This window comes from Callorhinchus milii, unplaced genomic scaffold, assembly GCF_018977255.1.
Source record: "Callorhinchus milii isolate IMCB2004 unplaced genomic scaffold, IMCB_Cmil_1.0 Scaffold1, whole genome shotgun sequence".
NCBI classification, from domain to species: Eukaryota; Metazoa; Chordata; class Chondrichthyes; order Chimaeriformes; family Callorhinchidae; genus Callorhinchus; species Callorhinchus milii.
In genome coordinates, this window is record NW_024704742.1 from 53,289,324 (window position 1) to 53,311,963 (window position 22,640).

The window sequence follows — 22,640 nt, forward strand, 5'->3', positions numbered from 1 at the left end:
GCATTCTAAGTGGTTAACTCCACTTCTCCAACGCACTCCTCGCTGGTCTCCCCAGCTCCACTATTCACAAGATCCAGCTCATTCAAAACTCTGCTGCCCACATACTGACCAGTTCTGGCCAGGCTCCACTGGCTCCCCATCACCGAATGGATTGATTTCAAGATCCTCACTCTTGTGTTCAAATCCATTAACTCTCTAGCACCTCTCTACCTCAGACCTCCTCACTTCCCAATCCACCACCTGACGCCTCCGCTCAACTGGCACCGGCCTCCTACTCGTCCCTCACACCCTCTGCCCCACCATTGGAGTTTGTGCTTTCAGCCACCACACCCCAAAACTCTGGAACACTCTCCCTCAGTCACTCCACCTTGCCTCCTCTCTCCCCTCTTTCAAGTCCTGCCTGGAAACTTTCCTCTTCGACCGTGCTTATGGCCACCTCCCATCTCCCCCCGGCTCGGAGTCAGACTCTGCAACTGTTAAGTGACGCTATCCTGCGTGGAGGGCGCTATATACGTACAAGTTGTTGTAGTTGTTGTTGTTGCTTCTTGAAAACCAGATGACATTTCTCGGGGCATTTTTGTTTCAACAAATGCACTGCCATTAAGAGTGAAGCGGAAATTCTAAATCTACCTGTAATTGGCAGTTTGCATATACAGCACTGTACTCAACTGGCTTGAGGTCATGATGTCATGTATGAGACAAGACACCATGTCTGCCCAGAGAGTGACTCAGAGTGGATTCTGAGAATATCTGTAACTGTGGAAGTAGATTTTGCAACAACACTGGTTGCCTCGAGACAGACTTGTCTCTGTGACAAGACTAGCAAAATAAAAAAGATATGAATCAAGGGGTTTTCCAGACAAAGTCCAACAGAGAAATCTACTTCATACATGTAAAATACAACCACTTTAATGCTCCTGTATCACTGAAGTAAGGAATCAAGGAAGGCAGGTCATGATCAACAGACCCACGTGTGCTTTAAGCCACATTTCATGTGAATTTTCTATCCCAAGCCAAAGAATAAAAGTTGAACAATAAGCTGCCATGTTTGTTATTTGGCTGCTACCATCATTGCAATGCAATACTTGTTCTTTTGAAATAAATCAAGATCCTTTCCCACACCACTTTCTGGCACAGTGGCCGATGAACTGAGAAAACCCTGTTCAGATGTAAATCTCCCACCGAATAGCGCATCCAAGAATACGTCTTTGACCATCAAACATCAATGGCAGGGAACAATGTGCCCAAAGAGCATTCTTTGAAATCCTAGCATGGAATCTTGAGCAAGGAAAAACACCCTGCACATTTTACTGTAAAACTCTGCCCGTTTTCACACAAACTGACGATGAAAATATTCACAAACATTATAGCAAGTCAACCCTATTCACCGCTTCACGTACAGATGTACAGCTATTTATGATCAGTGGCTACAGGCATCACACACCTACAATACTGATTTTAAATTTAATGGCTTTTAACAGCTCATGAATAAAGTGAAATCATGCAGAATAATATCCAGTTAAATGCCTGGCACTTCACAAAAACATTGAAGTTTACCACTTTTCAGCTCTGGTAAACTTTGAAAGCAAAGACTGCAGGGTCTGAAAAACAGGTTACTCACCAGCCTTCCCTTTCTCTGATATCATTGGCATTGCCTAAAAAAGAAAACAGCAAAATAACAAAGCGATAAGATGATTTAATAAAACACATATATTTCACATCACAGTTTAATTGTAAGACGTTCATTTTTTGCTATAACACCTAAAGCACTGAAATGTCTCAAAGCACTTATACAGGTGATTACTGTCAAGTGTAGTATCTGTGTATTAAACGGCAAACGTAGCAGCCAATTCGCACAGATCAAAGTATAAGGACCTATAAACAACCATGAAGTGAAAGAACAATTTATCTGCAGGATGATTGGCTAGGACATCAGAAAAAAACTCCTTTCTCTTTTCGACTAGTGCTATGGGATCTTTAATGTCCACCTGAACAAGCAGATTTTAAAGTATCTTTACTTTCTTTAAAGTATCACACAATGGCTTGAAGTATCCTTCCCAGTAACCTGTTCCAGGTGTTAATTACCCTCTGGATAAAGAAGTACTTCCTGGTATCTGTTCTGAAATGTCACTTTGCAATTTGAAACCTGCATCCTCTTGATCTGCTGTCTCGAACTTAAATTACTGTTCTCGATTTTCTTTACAATTCCTTTCACAATCTTATATGCCTCTGTAAGGTTTCTTAGATGTCTCTTTTCAAGACTGGAGAGCCCCAACTTGTCTAATCGCTACTTATACCTCATTCTTTCATTTCCATGTTTTAGGTGGCATGCATATGTGAAACTGGCATCTGTTCAATCTGATTTTGATATTCTTAAGCTTGGTGATGGGCTTCTATGTGTGTCTGACACCTGGCTAACCAGAAAGAAAGCGTGTGACTGACGTGTGAGTGTTCAGAAACACCCGTGTTATGATGTGGTGATGGCACAGTGCCATGACATGCTCACAGTGTTCCAGTTCAGCAACTTCTCTACATCTTCATTTTAAAGGAACTATTTATGGGATTGACCAGAGGCCACCTGGCACTGAAGGAAAATTGGAAATTTGAAAAGGGGAGGAGAGGAGCCTGATATTGGGTTGTGTCTGTACCTGCAAAGTCCTGGAGGCCCTGACAGTGGGGGGAGCTCTTCCTAATGCTAAACCACGTTATCATGGTGCTCCGTGCATTGTACGTTTCCTTTGAATGCAAAAACATTGGTGGTGCATTCAACAAATGGAGCTTCAAACTAAAATAACACTAAATGCTTTTCACAGTTCCCTATGATTATTTAGGTACAGGGCAGCTTTGATATTGATGGCTGATTGTTGTCTGATTGTCTCTCTTCCCCTGCAGGTCTCAGAAGCAAACACACATGTGCAATGACATGAGACTCACTCCATCGCATGATGCCATGTCTGATCGCATGATGCCATGGGTAATATTGTCACATTGAAACATCAGGACTTCACCGATCAGCCCGGTGCTGTCAATTCAGAATGCAGCCGCAAGTCCGGAACAGCTAACGGCAGGGTTGGAACTGCCAATCAACAAGAAACTTGTTTACAGTGACTAAGAAAAGAATCGTCTGAAATGCCCACAGTCAGCCTTTTTCCTTAGACATCTCAGCCAGTAGCCTGGACTACCTTTAATTACAGTGATTTGTCTGATTATAAACCACTTTGTGGTTTCTACATACACAATCTGTGAGTTGTGTTCTTGGATCTGGATCGGATCAGAGCAGGTTTGATTCCCCAAACAAGACGTGAGCTCATAATCTAAACTGACTCTCTGCTGCAGCATAAGCAGTGCTGTATTGTTGGCTGGTGCTGTCCTTCAGAAGAGGCATCAAACCAGGGGGAGTCAAAGGCCTGATCTGGGGAGTTTGATCTGCTCTCATAAGGAGGAGTGAAGAAACTGGACTGTGTAACTACCTTGGGCCTTTGGTCACCTGGCTCAGACTGCTGAGCCAAAGAGGTCATCCAGTCACTTGACGATTAGGGACCCAGAAATGTGTGTGTGGGGGGGGGGGGGGGGGGGTGGGGGGGGGGGGGGCGGGGAGGGAGGGGGTGTGGTGGTGGCGGGAACTGTTTGCCTGGTGGGACAACCTAAGTTCCCATTTGAGGAAAAAGATTTGGTTTCATTCAGTTTAGTGGAGAGTGAGCGAGGACAACCTTGCTCACCAAAGAAAAATCAAACGAAACGTTTTAAGTGACAGTTCAAGTGATGGATTAAGAAAGCACGGAATTTGTTAGCAGTCGACCAGGTTGACTTCTACTGTGTAATGGACCAATATTTTAAAATCACCGAAATTCACGAAAACAGAACATCTTAAATTACATAGAGTTACGTAGACTGAATGACATGGAACCAGGCCATTCAGCCCAACTAGTCCATACCAGATGTTATATTCCACATGAGCCTCCACCTCTCGTATTCCCTTCTATTCCTTTCTCCCTTATGTATGCATCAAGTTTTCTCTTAAATACATTGATGCTATTTGCTTCTTTTTATTTTCACAGGATGCTTGCTGGCTCAAGTTACCTGCGATGGTTGCCTTCAATGTGATAAATCGCTACACCAAATATAAGGATTATTATTCCTGCCTGAAAGTGAGGAAATGCCAACAGATTCTAATCCCGCCATCAATGCACAGCTTCAAAATGACACTATTATTTGTTTGACGAACATATAAATGTTTTTTGAAAAAAAAGTCAGGCAACTTCACTAAAATACAGACATGTTGCAGAAACATGACAATTGATGGAACTGTTTTTAACCTGCTGAAAAGACTTGGAATTGGCTGAAACAACACAACTAAGATGCTTTCAAAAGAAAGTCAATTAAGTGAGATTAACACAGCATGCTATGTATTAGCTGCACTATACAACATGAATTACTCTGGAGATTTTACATTGCTGAAATATTTTTGCAGAGTCAGCGTGAAGAGAAAGTGACTAAGGATAAAACAAAGAGATATCTTGTGATATCGATGAGGCTGTCTATCAGATTGGATGCTAACATTCTCTGGCTCCAACTCATGAGATCAGACTGGTTTATCGTCCTGGAATCTGTGGATTAATACAATTTTAGCTGTTTATCTGATAAAAGACTGATTTTTTTATATAGAAAAGACAACTGTTACACATCTCGCGAGGTGCCTTAATTAGGGTTCTTGCAGCCAGCTGCATCTTTTGTCTTCCAAGATATGTAGGACAAAAGGAATGACTGAGGAGTTTGATTCTCTTTCAATTACATAGATGAAGAGCAAGAAAGAATTCTTCTCTTGTCTTGTGTGATCCCATCACTGATAAGAGCAGAATCTCATTCCTAATCAGTCTGGCTACAGCCTACCCTCCAAATCGCATTGAATAACTTGATGTTTATCAGCGCTTGTTGCAAAAGGAGCCCTGAATCCAAAAGGTTTGTGCGATTTGAATCCAACAGCAAAAATATTGGAGAGGCAGGACATATTCTTCCAGGATGTATTGAATTAGGGGCTCACAGATATTTGACTTCTTTAATTTATTGATGAAAAGAACAAGTATTTCTGCAGGTGATCAGCCCTGCTTTCATTTCTTTACATTAATGTAACATTTAAGTTTATATTGCTTGAGTACTATGGTAAATGATTGCTTGTGTTCAGTTCTGGCCAAATAATCCCTCAGATAAAATAGGTCATTCATTTCATGGCTATTTATGGGACATTGCTTTGTCCAACTGGTTTCCTTATTTGATTATATAGTCACTACACTTTGCAGTAAAAATCCTGGGAAGCACTTTGAGATGTCTCGACAATATCAAGTATAGGGATTGTAAGCATTATGTATTGTGGGAAGTTCCTTTTGCAACTGGCACAACAGAATGATAACACATCTTTTATCTGCAACATAATTTTGAAGTTTGTGATCTATTTTTAATGCTCACAATGGTCGGGAAGGTATTTGCAGGCCAGTTATTAAATAACTTCATCGCTGCCATATATTTACAGCAGAAAAAAGCTCTTTGTATCTGTTGGCAACACTGTATAAACGTACAGTAGAGAAAATTCTTCCTGAATTCACGTTGAGCAGTTTAAAATAACATTACAATTGAAATATACAGGAAGACAGATATTTGGCACGTCTTGTCTGTGCTGGCTCTTTCAAATAGCTATCCATTCAATCCCATTTACCTGCCTTTTCCCCATATCCCTGCAAATTGCTCTTTTTTACACATCTATTTGATTCCCTCTTGAAAGCTAATTTGGATTCTGCCACAATCATGTTCCTGGCAGGCATTCACATCCTAACGACGTCTGTAAAAATAAAATTCCCCTAATCGCCCCCTTGGCTCCTTTATTAATTATGTTAAATTGAGTTACTAACTCATTGTCTGGTGGAAATAATCAATACAATACAATAATTCATTTTTCACACATCTTCCCCATCATAAAATTAAAAAAAACACATATATAAAAATAAATCTGGGAACTCCCTAAATGTTACAATAGGAGGAAATCTGAACATTTTCAAGGACATAAACATTCAGACCTGAACTTCCGAAAGCTGCACCCGTGATAATTCAAACTCCACAGGATTGTTACATGGAAAATAGATTCTTAGAACAGCTTGGCTCTTTCCACAGTGATGCTTCACTCTAATATGACGAGCAACATGACAAAGATAGTCCATCCATAGATTAAGCAACGCAAGTTAACTTAGTGCAGATCGACCAGGCATTGAACCTTGGCATGCGCTATGGCTCAATGTCACAAACTCTGACATATTTACCCACTAAAGTATCAGCCAGCAACCAATGTAATGAACTTAATGAACTTTGAACAAACTTTCGGCACCTCACCCCCAGCACCTCCCTTGCAGCTCAGTCTCCCATTCAGCCTTACAAAAAGTTCTTTGAAACATCCTACCGATATGAAAGGTGCAATGAAAATGTAAATTGTTGTTGTTAGCACTAAGTATTAACATTATCAGGTTGGTATGCTTGTTATTGGTTATTAAACTGGATGTGGTCTGTGATTCTGGCTGGTGTGTTGCTTTAGGGGTGTTTCTTAACAAAGACAAGACCCCAAAACTCCAAATGTCAGAAAGAGAGAACTCGACTACAAAGCCATCTCTAATAATAACAAAAAATCATTGCACTTCTTATAGTGCCTTATTATGTCATTCAGACATCGCAAAGCACTTCACAGGATATACCGTAAAGTGGATTGACTGTATTTTGTGGGCGAAAGACGGCAGCCAGTTGCAAGTGGCAAAGTCCCACAACCAGCCTTGGAATAAGTGATCAATTTTATTTGGGGGATTTGTTGGCCAGGACACTGGGAGGAACTCCATTCTATTATTTAACTAGTGCCGAGGGATCGATCTTTAACATCCTCCTGAACAGGCAGAACAACTTTCTGACTCAGAGTTGAGAGTGGTACTTCTGAAACAATCTCTGCTACCTTCGGGATCGCGATTTGTTTCCCTGATTATTTTTCAGTGAATTTGGTCATGAATCACAGAATTTCATTTCAAAGCACATTACATAAATAATAATAATAATCTTTATATTTTATAAAATGCCTTTGACAGTATTTACTGTAAAGTGTAGTCACTATGCATTTTTAACGCATTGTTTCTGGTTTGTGAATGGTGCATTTTCAGCAGTCGCGTGTCACTTGTGAGTGAAATTATTGTAAAAAAATAGTCCCCCCCTCCCCAATAAAAACAGTCTACATGTTGTGTAATGACAGTATCTCTCTTTACAGAGCACCTAAAAATAATTTTGGTTATCCCACTTAATCTGATTTGTATTGAAATGTTGAGGCATCAAAGAACAGTGAACAAATAGTTTATATTATGACAATTCCACTGAGACCAATGGGATAGTAGTGGGCAGGAAAATCAGATTGTGGCTCAGATGGTCCCAAATGCATATAAGCGAAGAATAATACATTGCTGCCATTGTCATCCTGTGCCTGTGTCTTTCTTGTTTAGAAAACCGAGTTTGACATTTAAAATGAACAAAAGCCACTGAACTCAATGACAGAATAGAATATACTGTGTGCGAGTTGCTAGGTCTAACAGCAGTATTTTTAGAATTAAACTGGTTGTGTACCAAAGAGAAGTGGCTGTGAAAGGGTTAATAAGCATGCTGTAAGAGTCCCAGCTTGAGCCGCGGAAGAGAAGCAAGTACAGCAAAGGTAAGATCTGAGCCCTCATTGAAGCACTTTTCCTCATGCCTTGTCCAGGGGCCATGAAATCATAATATTCCTCTTTACAATTAATACAGCACCTTTCACATCAGAAGGACATCTAAAAGCACTTTATAGGATATTTTGTGCAGTGCAATGACTCTGTATTTTGCATGCGAATGCAACAGCCAATTTGTATACAGCCAATTTGTAAATTGCCATGAAGTGAAAGTCTAATTTGGGGGGATTGTTGGTCAGGAGAAACTCCCTTCTTTTCTTCAAAAGTTCCATGTGAATTTAACATGGTTCTGAACAGACAGAGGGGACCTGAGTTTTAATAACTCATCAAAAGGGCAGAGCCTCCGACAATGCAATGCTCCCCCAGCTCTGCACTGGAATGCCGTCTTTGACTGTATGCCTGAGAATCCCATTAGCCTCCTTGCCCTGCTGGAGTCCTGCCTGCTGCCCTGACTGAGAGTTGCTCACACAGCATAGACTAGGGTTGAAACCCAGTGCAGCTCTTGCATAAACAGCCTAGAGCTACACCATAGAGTGGATTCACACATTGACCCACTGGGCATTTCCCAACATTTTTGTTGACCAGTTAGTTGTGTGAAATAGTGTGTAACTTATCAGTCAATATTAGGAATTCCTCAGCTTCTCCAAGCTTTATCAGGCACTCAGGCATGTGTTGGGGAGTTCAGACAAAGTACATTACTGTAAAATACTTTGACAGGAGCAGGGGACATTTTTTCTTCAGCTGACTGTTGTAAGGTTGAATTATTTATTGGATGTCTTTCTATATGGAGTCCTGTAGCTCAGTGGTTAGAGCACTCGCTTTGCAAGTGAGAGACCTGAGTTCAATTCCAGGCAGAGGGCAAAACCTTGGGCAAGTTTCCTTACTCCAAACGCCTAATAATAATCCCTCCGAAACCAAAAACAATAATAAGTTGGTCATTTTCAATCTACGACTGTTTGTGGGACTTTGCTGTGCGCAATTGGCTGCCGCGTTCGCCCACAAAAAATATACAGTCAATTCACTTTACAGTATGTTCTATGAAGCACTTTGGGACGTCCTCCCGACGTGAAAAGCGCTATATCAAATGCAAGGATTATTATTATTATTATTATATAGTGTTTATGGTACAAATTAACTGTAGTATCAGTTAAACAAGTTATGAATCACTTCTAGCAGCTGTTAGATCCGTGTTACCTTCGGCAATCATTAACACTTGATGTTGGAAAACTGACAATTATTTGTTATGTCTTTGCCAAAAGTAGTTGCCTCATTAAAATAAGTTGTAATTTTGCATGAACTGACAGCAATCGATAAGGTGGATTCTTCACAAGCAAAATAAGAAGAACAAAGTTATACACACTGGATTCCACTCATGCTCTCAAAGATAATTCAATGAAAATAAACAGATTAGAGGTTCTCCTTAATCATCTTAACACGAGGATAATTAAACTCTTTGTGCAAATTTCAAAAAGAGCCACTTAATTTGAAGTTGCATTGATAATTCTGCTGGTTTGTTGCAAAATACTATAATAATATTGACAATCCTTGCATTTGATATATCAAGTTTCATGTTGGAAATAAGCACTTCACAGGACTTATTTTAAAATGTAGTAACTGTGTATGTTGTAGACTAGGGGTCTCCAACCGCTAGGTGGCGCTCTGACACATTATCAAAAAGACAAGAGGAAAGAGCGATAGTCCTGTGTAGTTATTGAATCCGACTGAAAATTAAGACAGATGCATGAAGCATACCATGCACCTCGTAATAAAAATATAAAGTTTAATGTTTTAACTGCGTTAAATATTGCTACTTCATCTTGTTTTTATTGAGCAAGCGCGACACGCCACCTAGTGCCAATCAACCGGTTGGAGACCCTGTTGTAGACAAACACAGTAGTCAATTTATACATCGCAATGTCACAAACAGCAATGGAGTGAATGACCAATTCTACCTGGGGATCGTTGGCCAGGACACCAGGAGAAACTCCCTTCTCTTTTTAAGTAGTTCAATGGGATCTTTAAGGTCCACCTGAACAGGCAGATGAGACTTGGTTTAACACATCATTCGAAAGATGTCACCTCTGCAATGTTCCCCCAGTACTCAAGTACCTAGACGGTAAGCTCAAAGTCATGACCTGGGCCAACAGAAAAGTGCGGCCACAATTTTTCTTCGGAAACCACTAAAACAGACACCTCTGCTAAAAAACATGTGAAAGTGCAGTTTGCTCAGCTTTGGGCCTCTCTGTGCTGCTGCCGGGTATTTGCTTGACGTCCTCTGTGCCGCTACTGTGGGCGGGAGAGGTTCGGGACCTGCATGCAGTCATAACACATGGGTTTAAACCTCGTCATTCCAGTGGCGAAAGCCCTACTTACTGAAACAAGCTGGTCCTAACTCTTTTCAAAAATTTACATTGTTCTTGCATTTTTCTATAAAATTAAAATGATGCATCATTAAATGCTAACCTGTGTTTTTACGACACGTTAGCAAAATTGACTCACAATAAACTCTCAGTTCAGAATTTATATTATGCATGAACTACCTTCTCAGGCGCTATTTAATATTTTTTTGTGCTGAAGCAATCGATGGGATTTCCTTCCTGCATTGGATGGATTCATAGTTGTTCAAATGCAACATTTTATCCCATAGCAAAACTCATTCCAAAACAGGATGAAGAATCTCTATTAGTAACTGTGAACTGATGTGGTGGCCTCTGCTTACTCCCAGCTGGATTCAGCCAAAGCTAAAATGTTCTGTTTGAGCTTCCATTTCCTCTAAACTTTGTCTTTGCCTACACATAAACATTCATTACACTTGACAGTAATAACTGTACAGCATTTTAAGATAGTTTGACATATAACGTCCTCCAAAAAATGTTAGTTATCTTTGTGAGCAATTAAATAATCTATTAATAATGTACATAGCCTCAGTTGGTGGCAGTCTCATCTCTGATCCAGGAAGTATCAAATGCAAGGATTATTATTTTTTAGTTAAGTGTCACTTGCAGTCATTTTTGAAATAAATGACTCTCTTTTACTTCATGCAGATTTGAACAGTCGCAATTTACTGTTACACATTAACAAGTGGTACATAAGTGGAATTCTGTGACTCTCTGCCTCAATCCCTCCACCTTGCCCCCTCCTTGTCCATCTTCACCTGAAGACTTTCCTCTTTGACCATGTCTATGGTTACCTCCCCTCTCTCCACGGCTCAGCGTCAAGCACCTTAAGCACTCCAAGACGTTACCCCATGTGAAGGGTGCTATATAAATGTACTGTATATATAAATACAAGCTGTTGTTCTGCAACAACTTTGCTCTTCGGAATTCCTTTCCGACAATTGTATTACAGATATATTTGGTCAAATGACTACAACTACAAGTAGTTCAGCTAATGGTATAATTTGCCCATCTCTTTACTCGTGAGAACAAGGTTCAGAAAGGATTCTAAACTATTCCGAATTTCCACAGAACATTGATGCTGATGCAGACTGGCAGAAAGTTGGAAAGGAAAATGTTGATGACATACTTGGTTTCTATTACAAGCACAAGGCCCATATGGGGCTCATTCCAAGCCATGCAGCTGGACATTGAGCATCTGTACCTAAACCAGATGGATGTATCAAATGCAGTTTGCAGCAAATCCCACTTTAAAAAAAAGGCATTGTTTTTACCATAATCATCACATGAGGAAATAGTTTTTGACCAGCTGAAGTCTTGTTCCTCCTCCCCCAGTGCTTTGGAGTGTGGGAAAATGTTTCCAAGTTTATGATTTGGACACATTGCTGGCTTCAAAATGAAAGCATACGCAGCAGTTTGTGCGCTTGTTTATGAAGCAACTGCAATACACTGTTTACAAAGGCAACGGGTGCTTAATTGTCCCTGTTATTACTATCATAAAAGATTCAACACAATCATATAGGGAATAATCTGCTGTATCAAGGGACATAGCCAGTCATTCAGCAGGTTATAATTTGGAAAAGGAGACAGAGAGCAGATTAAAAGGATGAAATGGCTTAACGAGATGGAGTGGGAGCCTGACCACTTGGGAGATAGGAGGATGGAGGGGGAGCAAGTTCCCGGATAAAATTGATCTTTCCTTTTGCGTTCATTGTTTGTGGAACATCACTGTGCACAAATTGGCTGCCGTGTTTGTCTTCAAAGCACAGTCACTACACTACAGTATATCCTGTGAAGCACTTTGTTTTGATGATGTGATAAGGCCCTATATCAAATACAAGAATTATTTTTATTCACACAAATTACCATGATGTGATATCCCTTCCTGTAATTAGATGGATTCACAGTTAGTCAAAGTAACATTTTATTCCTTCAGAACTAAGTGCTCTGGGATGCTGCCTGGCGTGGAGGCGCTATATAAAAGCAAGTTGTTGTTGTTGTTGAGTGTCTGTTTAGATTAGGAGCGAAAGTCGCAACAAGGAGCTTGAACGCACAAAAAGGTGTAAGGAAGAGCAAAATGTATCTGAAGTGAACAGAAGAAAAATATAAAATAAACATTCATTTTGTAACCAATATAGGATCTGGTAAAAGTCAAAGTGTACAAAAAAGCAGGCAACTGTTTGGACATTGTGCAGAATTTTCTGAGCAAACTATTTCTGGCTATTTCAGAATCTTAATGCCTCATTCCAATCAAATTGCTGACAGTATCCATTAAATGAATGCTTCTTGTTTAACTCAGTCATAACACAATTCACTTGTGATGCCAGTTACTGTTACTCCTTTATTCTCCACATCACTGCTAAAATAATGCATGTGTTTGTCTGGGGACTGGGGAATGCAGTGGATTTAATGTTATGTACCATATATAGTACTGATGTGCCAATAAAGTATTTTGCCTGGGGGTAGTGTGTTGCATCTAATATTGTTTTGTTGTGATAAACATCACAAGATCAGAGAAGTTTGGATGAAGAAGGTTCTTCGGCTCATTTGATTTCATCCTTCCAGAATATCAATCCTACCATCTTCCCATTACAGCATCAAGTTGCTTGTTAATGTGCCCATTGTTTGGGCTGCAACCACTCATCCTGGTGACCCATTCCAGTGATTTAGAATCCTAAATGTAGTCTGTTCATGCTAACAGTTAACTGAAAAGGACAAAGAGTGTACGAACTATGCAAAAAGAGAAAAATGCGTTTACACCTGCACCTCGACCCCTTGAGTTCTTAAACTCAGGCTCAGTTGGTTTGGAGATGGAGGCCAAACACATCCCCACATGGAGACAGTGCTATATCCAGTTTCTTTTCAGCACTCTCTAGTGTGTGACGTCAGAATGACATTGGCGGAGGCCAGGGTGCAGGTTGCTTGCCCTCTCATCTGTGAATGGGGTGTGATATGGGGTGTTAAACAGATAAAAGGGATAAAATAACTTTCTAAACTTAATTTTGTGCCTATCAAAGTGAGGGACACTAATGTTAGTAAAAACGAACACTTTTTGGGACAGCACCAAATCTCCCAGGATCAATGTTAGCCCAATGTATCACCTCGTCTCTACATCGTGCATGGGATAATAGTACATAGGTAGTTTGGAACATATGTGAGTGTGACCTCCAAGGAAGGTGGAAAGCGAACAAGATGGATCTTGGTCTTTTTTTCGTCTCGCATTTCTTATGTTCCGTCTCCAAGAGAAAATAGGTTGGCAAGAGGAATTGTTAATCTCAAAAATATCAAATATAAATCAACCAATACAGCAACTGAGGGAACTGCAGCTGAGCAGCAGAGATCATGTGAGAAACAGACTAATCTGGAAGCATTCGCAAACACTTTTGAAAATCATGTGTTTCCAATTACATCTCAGCAACAAGCTTACACATAATGTTCATGTCAAATATTGTCAATGTTGGGAAAGATATCATGAGATTTGTCTCATGACAGGGAGAGGCCCTGGTCAAATTCCCTACTTCTCATTTAGAAATAGTAAATGCAACCCAATAAACAGCAACTTCTCATAGAACAACAACAATTTACATTTATATAGCGTCTTTCTTGTTGGTGGCCTGTCTCAAAGCACTTCACAGAACTGACTGGGTACTCAAGGTGGGTGGGTAGGGAGAGCTGATAAAGGGGGTGGGGTGGGGGAAAGGCAAAAGAGAGAGGGAGACATCAGCTTGTCTGGCAGACAGCAGGGCCTGGATGAGTGCAAACTTCCTGCAGCTGAATGTGGACAAAACCGAAGCCATACTCTTTGGCTCCCATCAATGTCTTCACTCCTGCAGATCTGAACTCCTCAACCTCCCTGGGTTCTCCCTCAGATTCACCGAACCAGTGTGCAATCTAGGCATCCGGTTCGACCCCCAGTTGTTCTTCCTCCCCCACATCCGGTCCCTGACCAGGACTGACTTCCTCCACCTCCGCCACATTGCCCACCTCCGACCATACCTTACCTCAAATGCAGCCGAAACCCTCGTGCATGCGCTTGTCACCTCCCGCCTGGATTATTCAAACACACTCCTCACCATCTCCCCAGCTCCACTACTCAAAGATCCAGCTCATTCAGAACTCTGCTGCCCACATACTGACCCGAACTAAACTCTGTACCCTCATCTCTCCAGTTCTACCCAGGCTCCACTGGCTCCCCATCCCCGAACGGATTGACTTCAAGATCCTCACTCTTGTGTTCAAATCCCTTCACTCTCTGGCATCTCCCTACCTCTCCGACATCCTCACTCCCCAGTCCATCACCAGCACCTCCACTCGACTGGCACTGGTCTCCTGCTCGTCCTTTGCATCCTCCGCCCCACCATTGGAGGTCGCACATTCAGCCACTATGCCCTGAAACTTCGGAACACTCTCCCTCAATCCCTCTGCCTTGCCCACTCTCCCTTTTTTCAAGTCCCACCTTAAAACCTTCCTTTTTGACCGTGCTTACAGTCAACTCCCCACCCAAGCCCAGCTCGAAGTCAGGCTACGCCAATGTTAAGCACTCTGACACGCTACCCTGCCTGCAGGGCACTATATAAGTGCAAGTTGTTGCTGTTGTTGAAAGGTGGCCGAAAGCATGGTTGAAAGAATTAACTCTCATTTCACATAGTACACTATAATAATAATCCTTGCAGTTCATATAGGGTATTGTCTCAAAGCACTTCACAGTATATACTGTAAGATGTTGTGACTGTTTTTCAGGTGAAATTAAACACTAAAAAGTAATAGGCAGAGGAGCAACAGAATAAAATGTTCTTTTAAGTATTATATGGTTAATGCAAAAATAAAAGATAAAAATAATTCAAAATTTATATTTGATATTTTCAAATGGTTGAATTGCTCCCACGAATTCACTTCTATGAACCTCGAAGCTCAATCACACTCATTCTCACAAACCAGCGATATTCTGCAAGTTGAAAATTGTAAGAATTTACCAGGAACTGAAAGTTCAGGAATCTAAAAGGTCCCTTGGAAGTAGCCTGGGATGTTGAAATTGTGGCCGTAATGATGTGGACTGCTCATTATTTGCACTAAATGAGAACCAGATGAAAAAAGCCGCCTGGATTAACACACTCACCAATTGACACTGCTGCTTACATTGTTGGTGGAGCTCTCAAAATACTTCTACCCAAACTTCCTATTTAGCTATATCAACCTAAGAAGCAAAATGAGTAAGGTCATTTGGTTCATCAGTGAACAAATTGTATAATATCTGCTCTATTGTGGCCTCTATACAGCACAACCTACCTTGTGAGGAAAGTCATTCCCTGGCGCCAACACTAGATGAAGGAAACATTCTGACTACTTATTGAGTTTTACAATCTTCAGTGGGGTGTAATTAATAATAATAATCATTGCATTTGATATAGGGCCTTATCACGTTGTTGAAACGTCTCAAAGAATTTCTAAAATATTTTTTTAAATACATATAAAATTTGCAACAATTTATAAAACTGTACATCCAATGAGATCACATTGTTGGAGATTTCACTCGACCTACTCATCTCTGGCTTGATGTCTACCTTGGAATGAATATTTACGAGATCAAGTCCATTTGTGGAGTCCTGTAGCTCAGTGGTTAGAGCACTCGCTTTGCAAGCGAGAGACCTGAGTTCAATTCCAGGCAGGGCGAAGCCTTGGGCAAGTTTCTTTACTCCAAACGCCTAATAATAATCCCTCCAAAAANCCCAAAACAATAATAAATTGGTCATTTTCAATCTACGACTGTTTGTGGGACATTGCTGTGCGCAATTGGCTGCCGCGTTCGCCCACAAATATACAGTCAATTCACTTTACAGTGTGTTCTGTGAAGCGCTTTGGGACGTCCTCCTGACGTGAAAAGCGCTATATCAAATCCAAGGATTATTATTATTATTAATACCGTGCTCCATATAGCAGGTAAGCATCTATGGGCAGATGTGCCTCAATCCAAACAACAGAAGAACTTTCCTGTTGCAGGATTCCTCACATTGGCCTCTCACAGTGAGATGGCCACTTCTTTGCTAAATTATGTTCAAATAGTGGTATGTTGGGGTATAAATAGTCATATGTTGGGGTATAAATAGAGGTTTGTTGGAGGTATAAATAGGGGTATTTTGGAGGTATAAATAGGGGTCTGTTGGGGTAGTGCTATAAATTCATGCCCTCTTGAATGTGGGTTAATACTGTTAATCTCATATTATAAAAGGTACCCGAGAGATGAGAGAGAGATTTCATTTCCTTACTCTGAGCTGAAGTGGAGTCCATGTTCCAGAGGTGATGGGATAGTGTGCAAATGTAATTCCCTGTTTCACTTCTCCCCCCCCACCCCCTAATAATTTAAACACCTGGATTATATCTCCTCTCTTCCCTTCTGTAAATGATTCAAGCTCATTTCTGTACTCACCTTCTCATAGCTAAGAATCTAAATTCATGAATCATTTTTGCACTTCTTTGAACCTTCTGCAAACATGAATATTAATTTATAATAACCCTTCTGTTTGACATGTAACCTTTTTCACATTTGATGGACATCTCAAAATACTTCACAGGATTGACTGTGCATTTTGTAGGCAAATGCAGCAGCTAATTTGTGCAAAGCAATGTCCCCACAAACAGCCATGAGTGAATGACCAATTTTATCTGGTGGATTGTTGGCCAGGACATGGGAACAAACTGTCTTCTCTCTTTGAATAGTGCCTTGACATATATAACCACCTCCTGGACAGGCAGACAGGACCTTGGCTCAATATCTCATCTGCAGAATGGCACCTCAGACAATGCGGCAGATCCCAGCACTGCTTTGGAATGAAGTGTTAGAACTAGGGGAGTTGAAAGTCCTGATGATGGACGTGAATCCACTGCTTTCTGATTCTGAGCCAACTTGAGCCAGGCTAACACCTAGCATTTAGAAGCCACAAGCGTAGGCATTGAAAAAGCACTGTACCTCTGTCCCTGATGTGTGGTTGCCATGAAGCTCACACACTACATGGAAACAGAATGGTCCCTTGATCAAAAATGGATACTTCCATAGAGGCGAGAGGGAATGTGAAAAGGGAAGACTAAATCAAATATATTGGACAAGATTTACAGTAGAAATAAGTTTTAAAAAGATTTAAAAAACAGGTTTGCCAGTCACACAAATACAAGAAAATAAGTACAAGAATCTTTGGCACCGACAGTCATTTAGGAGTGACTGAGGTCATTTGAAGTTGCCTGTTTTTCCATGTGTTTCCACTTGTATTGTTGCCCATTGGCTGATTACAGGCAGATTTAGATGATGTATCTTCACACGATGAACACAAACTGTTAGTAGCTGTGGGAAATGCTGCTGAGTTCCATCACACACTATCTCGTTTCCCATACCAATTGTGGGATGCGTAAAAGAGAGCCAATGAAATTATGGGAAATAAAAAAAATTGAACTTCTAGATTATATTTCGTTATCAGCAGAAATGAAATTATCATTTCAATATCTTGACTTATTAGAAAAAAACAAGGTCATGCTGCATATGTTGATGGTCTTCCGTAAAAAAATACCTTCCATAGGTCTGGAATAATGTCAAGGAAACTCCATCACAGTAACATCACCATAATCAACTACTCGTCCTCACTCTTACCATTGCAGTTTTAACAACTTAACTAATGTGTGCTATAAAGGCAGATTTTTTNCATAAAGCAGGACTAGGGACTACAGGTTGGAGATTCAGCATTTTGGGACATCCTCCCGATGTAGTGGGTGCTATATAAATGTCCTTTGTTGCTGCTCTGGTCTGTGTTATTTGCTGATGTGAGTCAACTGTGCAACTCAGCCAACACTGTCTATCTCTCTGACCTGCTAACCCTCCAGCAACCTGTCTGCTTCCTCCGTTCAGCAGGCTCCATTCCTTCTTGCCATTTGCAAGAAGAAGATGGTGTTGACAAGGTCCTTGCTCCTCTCTACCTCTGTGACCTGCTAACCCCATAGTGACCTGTCTGCTTCCTCTGCTTACAGGCTCTGGCCTGCTTCACATCTCCCGACCTGCCCGCCCCACCTTCAGAGGTCAGGCTTTCAGCCTCCCTGCCGACAGTCTTCGGAACTCCATTCCACAGTCCCTTCAGCTCGCTCCCTCCCTTGCCTCCTTCAAGGCCCATCTCAAGACCCTCCTCTTCAACTGCGCCTTTGGTCACCCTCCTAACCCCCACTCACCCTGCCTTCCACCCCTCCTGATCCCAAATCCCAGCATGTGTGCAATTCCTCGACTCTCCAGCACCTTGGAACTTCCTCCCGGCATAATATACAGATGTAATTTGTTGTTGTTGTCCACCTGACAAGAAAGGCGTTGTATAAATGTAAATTGCATTGTATTCTATTTGTAACTACTTTAGCCTTAGCCTAAAGCTCAATATCATTTACACACTTGGTCAACAGTGCTCTTTCTGACAGTTGATGCCCATCCACAGCCACTTGACACTTGAATAGAAGGAGATGGTGTGGTCAGCTGACAGAAAGAAAGGCTCACTTGTGTGTAAGAAAACCGATCCAAGCATAGCATTCCAGTGGAGCAAGCCACTTACCGTTTCCTCCCGCTGAATAGAATTCCTGATCCAAGCAGAAAATGTTCTCAATTGCCTGTTTTTCCAATGTACGTGAACACACTAAATATCAGTCCACTGCCAGGTAGCAGCAAGAGACATTACAACACTGTAAGTGTTGAATGACTGGTGTAAGGCACATATTTTGTAGAATGTTTTCTGCTGTTTGTGTTTACATTGATTTCCTGAGTGAATGAGTGAAGGAATTGTAAATTGATCGTAGGTTTGCATGACAGAAATAGTGGGCTGTCTGAATGGTCAGCAGTTTATTCTCGTTCTGTAGTTGCTTCTGTTTGTAAAAGGTTCAAACTTTCTTGCAAACCGGTTGTTTTGATTTTATCAGACCCAATTATACCATCCACTTGCAGCTTCGCCTTACAGGGCACTAAAGTTGTGTAAAAGTGTTCGGCAAACTCTGTTGCACAGAGAAGCAGTGCATTTCTTTGTTACAATCGTGTCAAGTGACCTAATAGTGCATTTCTATTCGATTGTGCCATTGTGGTGAAAAATTGTATGTTACTGGTGATAATTATCACATAAGTTGGACATAATGTCTCAGTCAATAACTGGATGAACAACCCTCCCCCTTCTCAAATTTGTGAGAATCGTCGAGCCTGAAGCTGCTTGAGGCAGTATGATACATTGATGTGTATGATACATTTCTGTATCACATATGTTAATTTTCTAGGAAAGACTAGGAACTTCTGACAGACTGAACTGACAAGGATCATGTCATATTATCTTTTTGTGCATTAAGTGTCATATCAAGTACAGTATAAAACACATGGAAACAACAGTAATAAGGGCACAACAACTCTGGGTTGTCCTCGGAAGCAGAGAAACAATCTGGCCTTCCATTTGAGATGGAATACACAATAGGAACCATTGAAATTTACCAGAAGGCCTTTCGGCCCATCAGGTCAGAATTAGGATGATATTCATCCTGGAGATTAGTCTATCAATGTATTGGGTCTGAGCCTTCATTAAAATGTTAAAAATTCTAAATACCAAGTTTTATTCTCTTTCTTACTTACTCCAGCTACAGTGTATCAGCCTGGCTGGTTGGTCTCATTCTCGCCTCTAGTCAGAAGGTTGCGGGTTCAAGCCCAATGTTGGGACTTTTTGCTCAGGGTCCAGGCTGATGCTCCATTGTAGTCCTGGGGGAATGCTGTATTGTTGTAGGTGCCGTCTTTCAGACGAGACGTTAAATCAAGATCCTGTCTGCCTGTTCAGATGGACATTAAGAATCCCATTCAAAAAGAGAAGGGAGTTTCTTATGCGGACTCTGGTCACCTTCCAAAACCTTGTTGAAATGCCCATTCTTCAAGTGCAAGCTCAGACAGTGAGGCTGCCACTGGTGAAGGCATGAATTGACTCTGAGCCGAGCTTCTTGATTCATCTATTCACACCATAACGTCATCCAGAGAATTTCAGGTGGAACGAGGTACACAGCATTTCAAAAGGAAATGAACTCATAGGCTATGCAATCATTTGAACATCGAGGTACAGACTTACTGACTGTGTTTGTTTTAAACTTGCGCCATCATTTACTTTTAAAATCATAGTACTGATGCCAGTGTAATGATAGTGCCACATGAAAGAAACATTTACTATTATTTTCACAGCTCGGCAAATGACCAAACCAGTTTCACTCAGTAGCATCAGCTGTCGATGGACTGAGATAATTGAGCACATCTGTTTGTAAACATGCCTCTCCCAGCCGTTTATCTGATTAAAAGTAACTGTTGTCATAATTATTACATGGTTGGATGTATATTTCTAATTTTTTTTGCAAGTAGCAAGTCAATAAGGCACACTCAATGCTTGGGGCTATTTACACTGATATACAGAAGGTTAAGAAGGGATTTAATTTAGGTTTTTCGACATTCTAGAAGATGAGAGTAAACAGTGCTAAGTTTTGAAAAAGCTGCAAGTTGCATTGGCAATTTCTGTGTGAACGTCAAACATCTCTTCCCGATTATCGCCAACAATCCAATATTCCCCCAGCTCTTGTCTATGAGCTCAAAGTCACAACATGGAGATTGAATCATAGAATCATAGAATTATACAGCACAGAAGGAGACCATTTGGCCCATGGTGTCTGGGCCAGCTCTTTGAAAAGAGCTATCCAAATCAATCTCACTTCCCCGCTCTCTCCCCATAGCCCTGCAAACTTGTCCTCCCCAAATAATTATCTACTTCTTTCTTAAACATTGTATAGAATTGGCTTCCACCACCCTTGAATCCACAACCACATGACTCAGAAGCAAGAATGCCTCAAACTGAGCCAGGGTGACATCCATTGACACCTTGTAAACAATCCCCTCTCTTCTACACCCAAAACAAATAACTTTTAAAATTGACCTGGAGGCTGAGCCTGCCTGTTCGTTGAAGGGGATGGGTTGAGGCTAGGACAATGCACTGATTTAAAACGTAGCTTGATGCTATGATGGGAGAACGTTAGGATGGGTGTTTTTTTATCCAAACCAATGTTCTGACCTTGTGATTGCATGAACTTCACAGTCAGGAAAATGTTTGAAAAGGCCGGATATTATTAAAGATTTCAACTGATCCTGATTGATGCCACCATTGCTAAATCAAGTGCAAGGATTATTTACTGTTAATAAAAACATCTCCATTTGAACTACCGTATTTTAGACAACAAATACCACGAGCATTTATGTAGCACCCTTCACGCAGGGTAGCATCTCAGAGCAACTCGCTACATCAGTTTCCAATGTATTGTGTTAACATGCAAACTTTGGAAAAGAGGTTTTGTGTTCTATTATAATCTGTCTAATTTATTTGTTCTTCAACTCAGTGAATTATCAAAATAGTTCAAAAAAGTTTCAATATAAAGTAATAAAAATTGATTCTCTAAAACAGATCATGAATTTGAAGAGGCAGAAAAAATAAGTCACATTTGATATATAGTACCTTTCATGGCAGGAGGAATTCTCAAAGCACTTCACAGGATACTGTGTATTTTGTAGAAATGTCTGTGTTGCTTAAAATTTAATATCTAACCCCCCACAGGAAATGTGCACTGTTATCTTTTTTGTTGCTGCTTTTGTCAGGGACAAGTCAGATTTTCTGATAAAACAGAAGATTTAGTGAACAAAAGGTTTGGTTTAGGTGAGGCTGCAGGATGTTTGCTGTTATTATGAAACTGCAGTCGCCACACAGGAATGAGGAAGGGAAGGACCATGGTCTGTACTGAGCGGCTCACAAACACCAGCCAGGCATTCCATTCCCTCTGGGATTCTTTTGTAACTTCGTGTCAAAAAGCTGTGAACCTGCCCTGATGTCTATCTAAGATGCCTGTTGAAACGTGCAGGAAAAGTTCCAGTGTATTTCGAGGTAACGAAATGCACTCGTTGACCAAAGACCATCTAAGCAAATGCCATTTATCTCTGGGCTACATTACTGCAGGTTTCTTACAATTTAACACACACTGATCAATGGTCCTCCTACTCCCTCCCTCATTCCTGTTTGGTAACAGTAGTTTCATAATACCAGCTTGAGGAGCCATGGCTTGTTCAGGAAAAATAATGGCCCGTCATTTTCAAAAAAAATGTGTTTGAAAAATGTTTGGCTTTTATAAACTAATAATGTTGCATAATATCCTTTATAATATCAGTTAACTAGTTAAGTGAAATAGTTTTAATTAATTAACCTACATATAAATTTATAGATAACTCCAGACTCCACCACCCGCAAACTCACTTACACCAAACTCCCTCCCCCCCAGCCTTCAAATCCCGCCGAAAGACGTTCATTTTTGATCATGCTTACAGTCACCTCCTCCCTCCCTCGCCCCTTGGCTCATTGTCAGACTCCGTCACTGTGAAGTGCTCTGGGATGTGATATAAATGCAAGTTGTTGTTGTTGTTGTATGTCTACCACCCAAGTCCTTGGCT